This window comes from Protopterus annectens, chromosome 7.part0 (genome assembly GCF_019279795.1).
Source record: "Protopterus annectens isolate FY-2018-M chromosome 7.part0, PAN1.0, whole genome shotgun sequence".
Taxonomy (NCBI): Eukaryota; Metazoa; Chordata; order Ceratodontiformes; family Protopteridae; genus Protopterus; species Protopterus annectens.
Genome location: NC_056739.1, coordinates 313,014,878 through 313,029,263, shown reverse-complemented (window position 1 = coordinate 313,029,263; position 14,386 = coordinate 313,014,878). Strand labels below are relative to the sequence as shown.

The 14,386-nt window shown below is 37.4% G+C and overlaps 1 protein-coding gene across 5 annotated transcripts in view; it reads right to left on the bottom strand.

The window, feature by feature from the left end:
- The window catches only part of IKBKE (inhibitor of nuclear factor kappa B kinase subunit epsilon), an 889,499-nt gene extending 880,423 nt beyond the window's left edge, over positions 1-9,076 (bottom strand). For 3 of the 5 annotated variants that reach the window (XM_044076852.1, XM_044076857.1, XM_044076854.1), the window contains exon 1: positions 8,905-9,076. The gene's annotated coding sequence lies outside the window, so the exon portion shown is untranslated. Of the gene's footprint in view, positions 1-8,293; positions 8,313-8,904 lie in introns of those variants that run through there. The other 2 variants (XM_044076855.1, XM_044076856.1) reach the window with 1 other exon arrangement.
- Positions 9,077-14,386: the final 5,310 nt, after the last annotated feature.

Here is a 14,386-nt window from a genome sequence, read left to right as displayed (position 1 = left end):
GTACCCCCCGTTGTTAGGAAAATATCTTGTTAGTACTGAATTAGAAGCAAAAAATGATCAAAAGTACCGAAGGGTGTGCGTATTGACATACACCCCACATACTAATGTCATTATAGACATACTTAAGCAGCATTGGGAAATTATTTTAGCTTCTAAACTCGAAAGTATAGTAGGATTAGAACCTAAAGTTGTGTACAAAACAGGAGCTAATTTAAAAAAGATTATAGAAAGTTGTATTAATGACAATGATCAGAGGTCTAATTTTACAGGCACCACTAAATGTGGTTCCTGTAACCAGTGCAGGCATATAAATGAGGCTAAAAGTATTAGGTTAAGGGATGGTAACAATACTAATATTAAGTTTAGGAAAGGTAATTGTAATTCCACTAAAGTGGTATATTTGGCCACATGTAGCTCATGCCCCGCGTACTATGTGGGCAAACGGAAAGGAATCTTAAGAAGCGAGTGTATGAACATGTTTATAGAATTAGGAAAAAAGATAATAGAAATGCATTATATAGACATCTACTTGAACATGGAGATACACATACCTTCCGTTTTGCCATTATTGATCAATTGCAAAGTTCTTTATTTAGTGGTAATTGGAAAATGCAGTTGTCTGCGTTAGAAAGCAAATGGCAGATATTATTAGATGCTACGAGGGCTCCGGGAATAAATGATTCCATTAGTATCAAACCTTTTTTGGTTTTAGCTCAATAATATTAATAGAGCATTGTAGTATATGGGGTATGTCACTACTATTATTATTTATTTAACAAGTGAATTTTTACATAAGCATTTTATGTTATTTTTTAAATGATTTACTGATGTTTTTAACATTAGGTATATGTCCTATACCCATATATATATGTATATTACATGTTTGTCTAGTTTATGGTGATTTTTAAAGTATTTGAAGTAGTATAGCTTTAAAAGTTTTGGCGCAATTTTTAAAATATAAGTGTATATAAAGTAGTTCTGCACTGATTTGTATGGTTCTGATGAAGGCTAGTTTTAATAGCTGAAAGCGCTTAACTGTGAGGAATAAACTGTTGTCCTGTGTACGAGGTTTGCTGATTTCCTGAGTTCCTTTCATTAGATATAAGGGTAGTTAGATCTTTTGGAAGTCTGTTCCAAGTATTTCCAACAAAGTTAGTAAACAGGCAATCACCAGATTTGTTATTGGATTTAAGGGTGGCAACTAGTAGCTTATTTGCCGAGCGTAGAGTTTTGAGATTTGTATAAGGACTAATAAGATTACAGAGTACAGGAGTTTTACTGGGATGGTACAGGACCTTGTGAGTGATAGTAAGTTGCTGAAAAAGAACCTGGTTTTGAAATTCCAGCCATCCTAGCTGTTTCAGATTTTGGCAGTGGTGGGTTCTAAAAGGGGAGCCAGTGGCAAATCTGGCGATTTTGTTATAGGAAGTTGCCAGTTTGTTTAGATTAATTTTAGATAGGTTGGTATAAATGGGGGAGGCGTAGAGTAGGGTGGAGATTAGATGGGTTTGAGCAATAGTAGTCCTGGCAGAGGGTGTAAGAAAGGCTTTAAGTCTGTAAAGGAAACCAAGTTTTCTATTAACTGCTTTGATAGTTAAGTGTATGTGATTGTCATAGTTAAGATTATGATCAATTGTTACACATAAGAGTTCGGTGGTTGTGTCGGGTGCTATTACAGTACTATTATTTGATGTAATTGTGAAATTAATATGGATAGACTTCTGTGTGGGAGTGAATAGTAATAGTTTAGTTTTTTTTGGGTTAAGGAGGAGGAGACAGCGTTGATGGAACCAGTTTTCAACTAAGGTAAGTACTCTTTGGGTACTGGACTGGAGTTCAGCTGAAGAGGCTGTGGCACAGATTAAAGGTGAGTCATCAGCATATTGTATTCAAGTGGTATGGGGGAGGGTAGTTTTTAGATCATTAATGAAAACAGAAAAGAGGAGAGGTCCCAGAATAGAGCCTTGTGGGACACCCAGAGTTACTGGGAGCTGAGTAGATAGTTTGTTGTCCCAGAGAACTGCCTGTTGTCTGTTACCTAGATAAGACTTAAACCATTTGACTGCCTGAGTATCTAAGGAAAGTGATTGTAGTGTATCTAACATTAACTGATGATTAACCGTGTCAAAGGCTTTAGAGAGATCTATAGAGCGAGCAGAGGAAAGCAGGTTGTTATTTCGATTTCTATTAATACAGTCAGAGAAGGATAAAAGAGCAGTTGTAGTGCTGTGGAATGGTCTAAAGCCATGCTGGCAGTCAGCCAGTAGCTTGTTTTGTAGGAGATGTTCGAGTAGCTACTGGTGGATACATTTCTCCATGATTTTTGCTAAAGGAGAGAGTATGGCAATGGGTTGAAAGTTAGTGAGTTCGGTTGAATTACCACCCTTATTCAATGGAATTATATGTGAAACTTTCCAAAGAGAAGGGATGGTACATTCTATAATAGTTCTGTTTATTCAGATGGAAATAGGGTAAGCTAGTGCACTAGCTGCCATTTGTAGATATTCAGCTGGAAGGAGGTCAGCTGATGGAGTACAAGGTTTAAGTTTTTGGAGAAGCTTATGGATGAGTGATGTTGGCACTGGTTGTAGAGTAAATGCAGGAGGATTATTAGCTGTTGAGGGTGGTGTAGTGGTGCTAGTTGGGGGATAAGGTATTTGCTAGTGATTTAACTGATTCTGAGAAGAATCTATTAAATATGTCTGCGATTTGGATGGGAGTGTTTTGAGTCAAGTTAGATGGGGTAGGAGTTTTGGAGTGACCTGGATGAAATGGCCTGTTGATGCTTGACCAGATTTTTTGAGGATTATGTGGTTGGGTTTGTTGGAGTTTATGGTAGTAGTTTTTTTTTTACAAGAATAGTTAGTTTTTTAGTAGTGTTTCTAAGTTGTCTAAAGTTTTGATGGTCTATAGGGTCTTTTGTATATCTCCATTTGGACCACATCTTATTTCTCTGTAGCATTTTGTGCCTGGTCTCTCTGGAGAGCCAAGGAGCAGGTTTGTTCCTGGTCCTCACAGTACGGGAGGGAGCATGGCGGTCAAGAATTAGCAGGAATTTGAAATTTAAGTATGACACTGCTTCATCAAGTGGTAGGTATTTTAGGGGTGACCAGTTGCAAGCTTTGAGCTCAGCTAGGTAGTTATCTGGGTTAAGATTGTTTTTGTTCCGGGAAATCCTAAAGGTAGTTTGGTTGAGTATAGTGGTCTTTTGTCTACTTATAAAGGTAAGAGAGTGGTCACTAATATCATCAGGCAATATACCTGTTTTATATAGGAGAGGATTAGTATTAACTAATATCCAGTCTAAGGTACTTTTTTATTGCTAGGTTTGTGGGTTCTGGTAGTAGAGGTGATGGTTTGATAGAAGCCATAAAGGTTAATGTGAGTAGTAGGTTTGGTTGAAGTACAGGAATACCAGTCTATATTAAAATCTCCAATTGTTTCTTGTGGGAAGGATGTGGACAGCCAGCTAAGTGAATTTTCAAGAGTATTAATGTTATTACCTGGAGGGATATAGGCACAGATAATGTATAATGATTTATTTGTATTAATCTGGAGCTTAGTGATTAAGATTTCAGCACTGTTAGGAGTGGGAGGTTTGAGTATCTAATATAGTAATTTGTAATTCAGATTTATACAATATTGCTACCCCACCGCCTTTTTTGTTTAGACGATCACGCCTCAGGATATTATATCCAGGTGGTATATCACTGTTTTTAGTTACTGGCTTGAGCCAAGTCTCTGTTAGGCATAGGATGTCAAAAGAATATAAACCTAATAGTGCATGTAAATGTGTAATTTTATTGTTTAGACTACGTATATTGAGGTGAGCTATAAGAAGAGAGTTGGGGCCACTAATTGGGGTTTCAGAGGTGGTATGGAATGATTGGGAATTAGTGTTGGAATTTTCTGGGCCTGGATTAGGATGACTGTCCCCATGTAGAAAGCTGTGGTGTATGTGAGTGTTTTAATAGTTTGAGAAAACCTAACTGTAATTTTTCCAGTTGGAGGTACCTAATGTGGGTTAATCTATAAAAGTGAGGTAAAAGGTAGGATGATAAAAATGTTGTGTTACAATGAGTTAGTGGAGATGAAAGGGAGAGATGAGTTGTTTGTTTTAAGGGATGTTGAAAACTAGTAAGGTTTAGGTATTCATAACTGGTGAGGATATGTGATATAAGTAGAGAGGAAAGAATTATAAGAAAGAGGAACAGGTAAAAAGAGTCTAGGTATGGCAGGGATATGCATGTTAAGAAAGGAAAGCAAGGTGAGGTTTTATAGGGAAGGTTAGATAGAGGGAGGGAGGTACTAAGTAATTAGGAGTTAAGTATGTAACAAGATAAGGTAGTACATAGGTTGATATGGAGTGTGGGTGTGGCCAAGGGGGGTATAAGTTGAGATGTAGTGGGGGTGGGTGGTTTTTGGGGGTAGGGTAGGGGAGTGGAGTGAGCGTACAGGGCGAACAGAGCGGGTTACAGCAAGTGAAGGAAGAGGTCCCAGAGTCAATCTATGACCAGCAGATTATAATGGAGCAGACTGAAGTTCCAGGCAAGAGGTAATGTAGGTTTAAGATAAAACTGTGGCAAGGTAAATAGGGCTAGGCTAAAAGACTACAGAAGGAAGGAGACAATATAGAGTAGAGTAGGATACACTGAAGAAGGTGCAGGGTGGACTATAAGAAATACAAGTGAGGTGGGAGTTGGGAGAAATTAGAGCCTAGTGTAGAGAACCACCTAATGGTCAAAGGTGAAAACTACAGGCAGCACTAAAACAGAGGAAAAGAAGAAGTAGGACTCGGCTGGAGTAAACAATGTTATAGCAGAGAAGCTTATTATGGGGTAGGAGGGGGATATGGCTGCTGGGTAACTGGCTCAGGAGGGAGGTTTCACACAGCAAACTGGACTACAAATACTACTTTGCATTATTTTAAAAATATACAATTCAGCTTCAGAGCCTGTATAAGAGGAGACACATACTTTCGCTATTTCTATAGATGGAAGGGTTTTGAGTGTTGGATAATAACTTCCTTGTAGATGAGATGACTTTCTTATGTTTTGAGAGGGGTCCTTGTAGGGCAGGCAGGTAGATTCACCAGTCAACAGCAGGTTTAGAGGTTGAAAAGTTTTGCTACTTCTATAGATGGAAGGGTTTTGAGTGTTGGATAATAACTTCCTTGTAGATGAGATGACTTTCTTTTGTTTTGAAAGGGGTCCTTGTAGGGCAGGCAGGTAGATTCATCAGTCAACAGCAGGTTTAGAGGTTGAAAAGCTGCTAGGGCCAGGGATACACAGCAGCCAGAAGAAAGGTTAGGCTAATACTGCTTCCTAAGCCCACGATTCCGCCAAAGGATGGCTATAACGTACCACAAGTCTTATAAAACTGCTTTCTAAGCCCACAGCAAGACAATTCAAAGAATACTCTGAAAGTGGTTACCAAAAACTGACTATTGTGCCTCATAGCCTACAGAGGTTAGAGAAGAAAAATGCTACAGTTAAAGACACAACACAGCTTACAAACTTTTAAATATAGCTCTGAGATAATAGTTACACTCACTCTTCAAACTTTGAGAATGTTAAGTAATCACAAAAAGGATCATTTTCTAGTTTAAATTACAATGTTTAACCTGATGGTCATACTGCATGTTCACAAATAGTAATATGGATAACAGCAAAGCAGTCATGTGAACAAATGTTGGTCATTACAGCAGCTGCTCTGTGACTGTAGTACTCAGCGGAGCAACATTCACAGCTACACTTGTCAATAGTGTAATTTGTTAGAATACATAACAGTTTACATTTAACCAGAACTTCACAGATTGCCACACAGAAGAGACAACTAGTATTTCAAGAAATGGAAATGACTTGTACAAATGTTTAGACCTGGTCAGCTTTTGTGGTCCAGCCTTGCTAGTTAGTAAAGATACTTTAACTAGTGATTAATGCTGCTTTAAATATCTAAATGCTGCATTTCTGAACGAACGGCCTGACATACACGTAGTAGTTCTTAAGCCATTAGAAGCTGTTATACTGACCTAATTTAAATTGATTTTATTTTTTATTTACTCTTTGTTAGCTGGGTTAGTCCCACTAGGCCAGTGTCCTCCTTTTAGTGAGACCAAAAGTGGTATTCATACACTTTTTTCAACAAGTGCCATGAGATCTTTCATATCCAATAGAGCTACCACCAGCTCAGACAGAAAAGACCTGTTTAACATCTCATCTGAAGGATGGCAGACTCAAGAGTTCATCATGGTTATGCTGCTCAGTAGTGTCAATATTGGGAAATTAATCCAGGTTGTGCAGCGGTAGTGTTGTCACCTCAGTTAGATGTTGCCCGTTCGATACTCAGAGCGTCTTCTGTGTGGCGACATGCGTGAATGGGCGTTCCTTTGGTGAAGGTTGTGCATTAGGCCCAGCAAGCCAGCACATAAAAATCTACTGCCAATCATTAGCGGACCGGAGTTCCGCTGTGGTGACCCCTAACCGGGAAAAGCCGAAAGACACAACAACCTGTTGTGGGTACTTACGCAGGTATGACAATATATGCAATACAACTACTAAAGTTTACATAATGTATAACCGACAAATGCATGCCTATATTCATTTTGGTAATTAGCTGAAATGCTAATGACCATTCGGAAAAGAGAGGGGGCTCCTTATCCCAAAGGTATTAAAAAAAAGGCACCATCTGCATAGACAGATACAAAATTAATATTTGATAACCATTTCAGGTACTCTGAATGTGCTACAGAAGTTAAGTCACTGGACAATTTCATTGTTTTGACAACTATGAATGTCAAGAATTTAGAGACAAGAAGTGTCTGTTAATGGCTTTACTGCAGTAAACATGAAACAGCAAAAAAAAAAAAAAAAAGCAGGGATATATCTGAAGCCTCCTATATTGATGATCTAAGTATTTTTATACAATCAATCAGATTAGGTGCAGGAGGTGTGTGTGCGTGTGTTCTTGCAAGAGAGCCCTCGCATGCACAGTGGCGGAGGGGGTGCAGCATCCATACAATTTATGAAAAACAGTTATGTAGCTGGTGCTCAGAGGTACCAAAGACATAATTTTGCAGTCTCACTTAATTTCACTGTTATTTGCATCCATCAAATATAAAGTTGAATGGCTGATTACGTATCTCATACTGGTTCAAGAGAATATAGGCTGTACTACACCATTAAGCAGGAGATAGTGAATATGCAGTCCTCACAAAAGGTCATATAATAGTTGAGCATTTAAGAAGGAGATAACACCAGCTCAGGAATCAAATGAAGTTAGGGAAAGAAACAAGGAAGCCAAAATTGTTTTTCATACAAGGGGCAAGTTTTTCGGCATTAGTTACTAGTAGCCGAAATCAAGTGTAACTCGTTTGTGTTCTTCACCCATGACTCTTCCCTAAGGAAATTAAATCTGCCCTAGTTTTACTGGGGGACACCCCCACATCCCCTGGGGTCAACATTTGTGGGGAGTGTTAGGAGTCTCCTACTGTTGACACTTCAAAAATCATAACTGTGCTACTTGCACGTGTCCCCTTGATCACTACCAGTGACCATCACTGTTCATTATACCAGTGATACAGTAAAAAGCAGCACACTGCTACTGCTTTACAGCAATGTTAGAAGACAGGTCTTGGCACAGTTTGGTATACGAGTGGATTCAAATATATTCTTGCAAAATGCCAGTGTATTGGCAGCAGAAGAGATTAGCAGGAAGAAAAATGGTATTTATGACATATAAATGATAATACAGATCAAAGGTCAGGTTATCTAACAGTCTGGGTAAAAAAAGAAACAGCCAAAATTATGACAAGGATGTAAATCACACTGGAATTTTTGGCAGATATTAAAACAGAGCAAATGACAGTTGTTTGCCTGAAAAACACTTAGTAACCCTTACCCCTGAGGCAAAACAGGAAAAGTTACGTCAGGCCAGTCTGTTCTGGAAGACTATTATGCAACCCATGAAGTGAATGATGGTTTATGTAAAACAGTGCATAAAGGCTGACAAAGGGCAACTAGCCCAAGTGATCAGAAAATTGTATGCATTTTTTTTATTAAATTCAGTACATAAAGTTAAGCCCATGCTTTGTCTAAAGGATAGCTTTAAAAATATGGCATTTACATATAAATGCATATGTAAGATAACCAAACCTGAGGCGATGAATTTAAGATTGCTGCCCTCTTCTGAGTAAATTACCAACCTCATTACATCCCTTGCACTAACAAAATGCATTTATAATGAAAACCAAAGGGAAGTTATTTTCAGCTGTAACAAAACACAACGGCCTCACCTCATAGTACAAGCCCGGTAGTAACAACATATAAGTAGAACCGTGGTCCACGTTAAAGGGAAGTTACTTTTGTTCCACTGTTACAATTTAACAATTAAAACGTACCACTCCCACAAGGGGCGATGTCGTAGAACAGAACCTCCCCGGGTGCGCAGTAGCAAGTCCCGCCCACCACCCACTGACGTGTTTGAATAAGGAATGCTAAAGAACAGCACTATAACTCCGTTTTTGCAGGGGGTCTAGCCCCCACACACCCCTGCAAATTAACTATACCAACTCCGCGATCGCACAACATTGAGGAAAAGAGTACATTTACTGTTGGCTCTGTACAGGTATTAATGCCTTAAAAAGCAGCGTTGTTTTTTAACCATTATATCCACTTTAGCTCTGCAAAGATATTAAGTATGTCAGAGGGTTTAAGTCGCCACAAACATAACATAATAACTAAGACACGCATTAGAATCCTACCAAGCTAATGTATTTCACTTCAAGACAGTTGCTGCTTAACTATGCAGTATAAGCATCACTATAGCTGCAATTTATCTATCTGTTGCTTTCATGTAACCTAAGTTAGAAACACGCTGACCATTCGGCCAAATGTTTCCACTCACCACAGAATGCAGTAGCCCTTCCGGGAGAACTAGCTGTTCCTCTCTCCTCTGAGATAATACAGAGACAAGCATCAAGTGAGCTCCTGTCTTAGAAAAAGAAGTACCGTGACCCAAACTCTAAAGGCACAAGGAAACCAAGTGCCCGCAATGCTTCTCTCACTTTCAGTTTCTCACTTCCTACATTATCTCAACATCCTTTAGGACCCGCCCCTTAAAGTGACCATTTACATTTTAATGGAACGTGATCAACAATTGCCGACAGTAGACTGTGATTTAGGGTTAATGGCTCGAGCCGGCAACAATATAGATGACAAGAAACCACCCATTCGCTTTTTCGCCGGTCTGTACAGATTTTCGCAGAATGTCCAGATTTTTCCTCATATTTTTGATCAGTTTTTCATAAAATTTTGGTTTTCTGGCGAATTAGTGGCAAGCAAATCATTAAAGACTGAAGTTAGAAAATAATGACATATTTGAGATTCAGACGTAATACCTTAAGAAAATTCATGCTAATGCAAAAGCTGTTATTCTATCAACTTTCTAAGTTTGAAAGAGCAATATTTAAAAATTGTCCCTATTTTTTGGGCCTTTGACCTACTTTTATTTATGGCTTTGCCCAGATTACTTGCACTAAGAGGTCAAGATGATTTTTTTTTTGGGGGGGGGGGGTAAAGACATGAAAATGGGAAAAATCTTAAAATTAAATTGCTATGATTTTTTTGTCAGCGCCTTCTGTGTGGAGTCTGCATGTCCTCCCTGCGGTTGAGTGGCATTCGAAAGACATGCGTAGAATGGGCGTGCCTTCGTTGAAGGTTGGGCGTCGAGCTGGCAATTCGGCACCCGTAAAAAATCTACTGCCAATCATTAGCGGACTGCAGTTCCACTGTGGCGACCCCTAACCAGGAAAAGCCAAAAGAAAAATAAACTATGCACATTTTCTATCATTGATATATATATATATATATATATTTTTTTTTTTTCAAAAGTAAGAATGTTTCTCTTTCTCACCCTCTTCCCTACTTTTTAGGCCAGTGCTATGACCAATGTTCAGAGACTGAGCAGTATGTGTCAGAAATGTTAACACATTTTGAAGAAAATTGGTTTTGTACCACCTTAATATTTTATGAAACGATATAAGCTACTGAAACTCTACAAGGAGTCATTTTGGAAATAAAGTGAAAACAAGTGCATTTATTAGTTGAGGTTATGGTCTGCCCTGTCAGATTTAAGTTCAAAATGTCCCCACTCTGACTATAGAGGGGTGGAGAAGGTGACACATACCTCTCAACTGTCCAGATTTTTGTGGAGTCACTAGTGACATACATTTGAGTTTCAGATTTCATAACCTTCAGAAATGCATGCTAACTCAAATCCTGTTATACTAACAACTTTCAAATCTACAAGGGCAATATTTAAAATGTGTCCCTATTTTTGACTCTTTGTCCCCCATTATTTTAGGTTTTGTCCAGATGTCTTGCACTGAGAGGTAGCAGTATGGTGACAACCCTGTAAGCACAAAGATGGGTAAATTACTGGCAGAGGTTACTTCAGTCTTTTTGCAGAGCAAGTAACAGGTCACACTAAGCTCAAACATAAATCAGAGCCAGAAGTATTATTCTCAAATTCACTAATATTGCTCATAATGTTTTGCTTTCTACCTTAAATTTGTAAGTTTGTCAGAAACAGTGAGTTTAAAACTAACTGAATAGTCTGAGCTTTATTACGCTTCAGAAAATTTGTTAATACAAACCCCTCTGAGTAGTGCCATTAAAATACATATCTGATTCTGGACTTGGCTTGTCTTTTATCATAAAATGGAATATATTAAAAGAGGCTAGAGTTTAACAAAGGGGAGGATTGCTATAAAATAAAATAAAATTTAATCCATATCACCAGGACAATGCCAATAAAATAATACATTTTAAATGATAACTTTCACTTACTGATACAAATAATAGTAATTGAGGGTTTTTTTCAATTTGCATCAAAAGTTAAACATTAAAATGCTGTCATCACTGATTTTTAGTGGAGCTGAGTGCTGCAGTATTAAGACACTCTCAGGTAAAGGGAAGTATTTGAAACAGATCAATTCTGAGGGAAAGAAAATAGACTATGGAGCATACCTCATCAACAACCCCATTTTTACATGGGGTTGGAGTGTCATGTCAGCTGTCGCTACATTTCTTAATTCAATGTCATTTTGCCTACCTTCTTCACCTATTATGACTGACTGTTACTGGTGTTTTCTCATGCAATCCATTTCTTTGTGGGATGTCCCCATTTCCTCTTACCTTCTTCTCTCTTCCAAATCTTCTTTAAAAAATTGTCTCCTATGTATGTAACTGAACCATCATAATCTGTTCTCTTTGACCTTCTTTGCAACTGGAAATAATTTGGCTTCTGTTCTGATGTCATCATTTCTTCATCCGTCTCACATAATGCAAACTACCACCCATCTCAGGCACTTCATCTACTCTAGCTTCCTCAACTATTCTGCCTTTACTGCTCAGGTTTCTGTACCATGCAGAAGTACTAGCCACATCACTGTTTTGTACACCTTACTTTTCAGTCTCTCTGACATTCATCTGTCACACACTACCCCTAACACTGTGCGCCATTTGGCTGCCACTTCTCTGATTTCTAACAGTGACCTCCTCTTCGTTCATTCTTGCCTTCTCCTCAACCACCCCTCACAGAAAATCGAAGCTGTTAACCTGTTCTATTATTTTCCCTCTCTCAATTTTCAACTTCTGATTTTCCCCATTAGCTGCTAAGACACATTTCTTGCTTGTAAACAGTTTCTTTCTTATTATGTGTGAGATAAATTCAGTGAAAAAACATGGGCAATGTTCTGCTCCAAAGCAATATACTCAAATTGGAGTGTAATTCAGGGGATGCAGATGAAAACCATGTTGTTTTATTTATATATATATATATATATATATATATATATATATATATATATATATATATATATATATACACATGCACCACTTATCAGGATTATCTGATGTTTTCTATATGAGTGGTGTAATAACACACATCAATTCAAGCTTTGATACAGAACTAATTTTAGGAATAATAATGATATTAGTGTTTCAGCTAAACAAAGTTCAACTGACACTGTAAAGAGAAGAAGTCTGCCTTATGAGTATTTCATGTTGGGTACTTACACTGAGAATCTCACTAGAGCTTCTAGATGCAGTCCTCTTTTAAGTACTCTCAGACAACTGTTTGTTACTCCTTTCATCTGCTGGGTAGAAGCACAAAGCTCCATTAATTTATGCAATAAAAGAAATCCTTATGCTAATGTCCTTATCAGTTTGTGAGGCCATAGGTGTAAACCATGTATACCACAATGTACCCTGTTTTATATTTATTTGATGCGGTGGGAGGTGTTAATTTATATATAAAAGTCCTGGTTTATATACAATAGGCTTTATATTATTAACTTGTATATTTTGTTACAATGCCTGATTGGCTACACTAGTCATTTCAGGACTTTTTTTCCACTGTTGAAAATACATGAGCTCCAGAAACATGCAATGTTAAGAGTGTTATTAATAGCTGGCGTGCAGTTCCTAAAATCCTTGCTGAAGTCCCATCATGTGTTCAAATCTTATATCAGTGTTGCCGAACTGGCTAACTGTATTCTAACAATTTGCAAGCAGATCGTTAGCTGATGTGAGAAATGGTACTTTCACATTGAAAAGCAGTGGTAATTGTTGGGTTTCTGAGCACTTTGCACATTTATATGAAAAAATATTTGTTAACACTAATAGGTGATAAATCACTGGAGACTATCTTTAATAGTGCACAATCAGAACTGACACTAAACTGGTTACTGTATCACATTACAGAAACGTAATATGAATAAATAAGCAAATGCAATCCCTAAAGCATTAAAGTTAGAGAAAAATTAATCTGAAACAGAGGAAATATCCAATTTTACAAAAAGTGAAATGGTTTTCTATTACACACAGCTGCCACAAGGAAGATATTAATGATCCAGAGTTATTAATTATATAAAAAAATTACAATACAGAAACTGCAAAGATATTACAATACCAACAGTATTAAGTGTCTGTTGAAGGGCAATAGCCTGGTCAATGCAGATGTTTTAAAAAGAAGGTCACTGAGATTGCTTATAAACCACAGTGAGGAATTTTGAAACTAAAACATTAGTGAGAAAAAAAAAAGATATGGTTAACAGGAATAAAATCTTTATTAGAGGTCATGTTGAATGCATACTCTGATAGCTGCTTACTGTCAGTAGTGTGAATATTCCAGGTCCAATGTCAACATTGTCCAAATCAGCTTGTGTAGATATCAGCAGAGATTTCTCTGGCCAGTTAATGTATAAAATATCTGCTGGTTTTGAGGTGTTGAAGGAATCTACTTATAGAAAGAATTAATATAATTTTAAAAGATTGACATGAAATTTGACAGATTGTTCTCATTTCTTGGGGTACCAAAAGCTACTAGCTGAAATAATGCTCCTTTGCTTAAGAATTTCCATGTTGAACAGATTTGTACTATTTTGGGAATGACTACAGGTGTATGACACCTTCATGACTTCAGGTAAATGGGGCTGTGGAAGCATTTATAGCCAGCAGTAAGAACTGCTAATGTAAAAATATATAACATGGAAGAAATACATTTTTCTGATAACAGGATGCACATTTTCCATCATCCTATATCAAAGGGGTCTCCAACAGCCCGATGTTTAAATAAACACATGAGAATATGATTCAATCTGTAGTGCAAATAGACAGTTCTGGATGGCGAAACCAAAAACAGGTAGCATAAAAGTGACTTGAAAAGCTGTGATTTACAAAAGATCCAAGAAAGGAATGCAGCTTCATAATAAGCCAAACACTGCTGGACAAGGGAAAACTCTTTCTGGCTTCCTTGTGTAGTAAAAAACATAAATGGTTTCATGGGTATAGTTTCAAATACACTGTGATGAGCTATTGCTCATGTTAAAACCCTTTGGCAACTAACACAATGCAAATATGACATATAATCAAGCATACCTGAACCAGACAGTGAAACTAATCATTTTAAAAATGTTGCTAGAATGTCAGACAGGTTAGTTAGAAAACATGCATTAAGGGCTACTATATATAAAGGTATTTTGTATTCTGATTTATGCAAAATATTTATGTAAATCTCAATATAACAATGTTTAGAATGTAAAAGTCTATACGGCATGATGCATTTTAAATCATTTTCATTTTTTGTTGCCTAGTTTATTGAAACATTTTATAGCATGAAAAGTAGGCCAATAGTGGAGAATATCATTTGTAAGGAAAACATGGCAGTAGTGAGATTTATTCTAATCCAAAAGGTGATAAATGTACAGAGAAAACTGAGTATTTAATATGGTTAATAATTCTGATTGATTTTATGGGTGGTAATATTGTGAATGTCAGCTACACTTAGTTATTGTGACACTCTAGTAGCAGGAGACACATCTTAC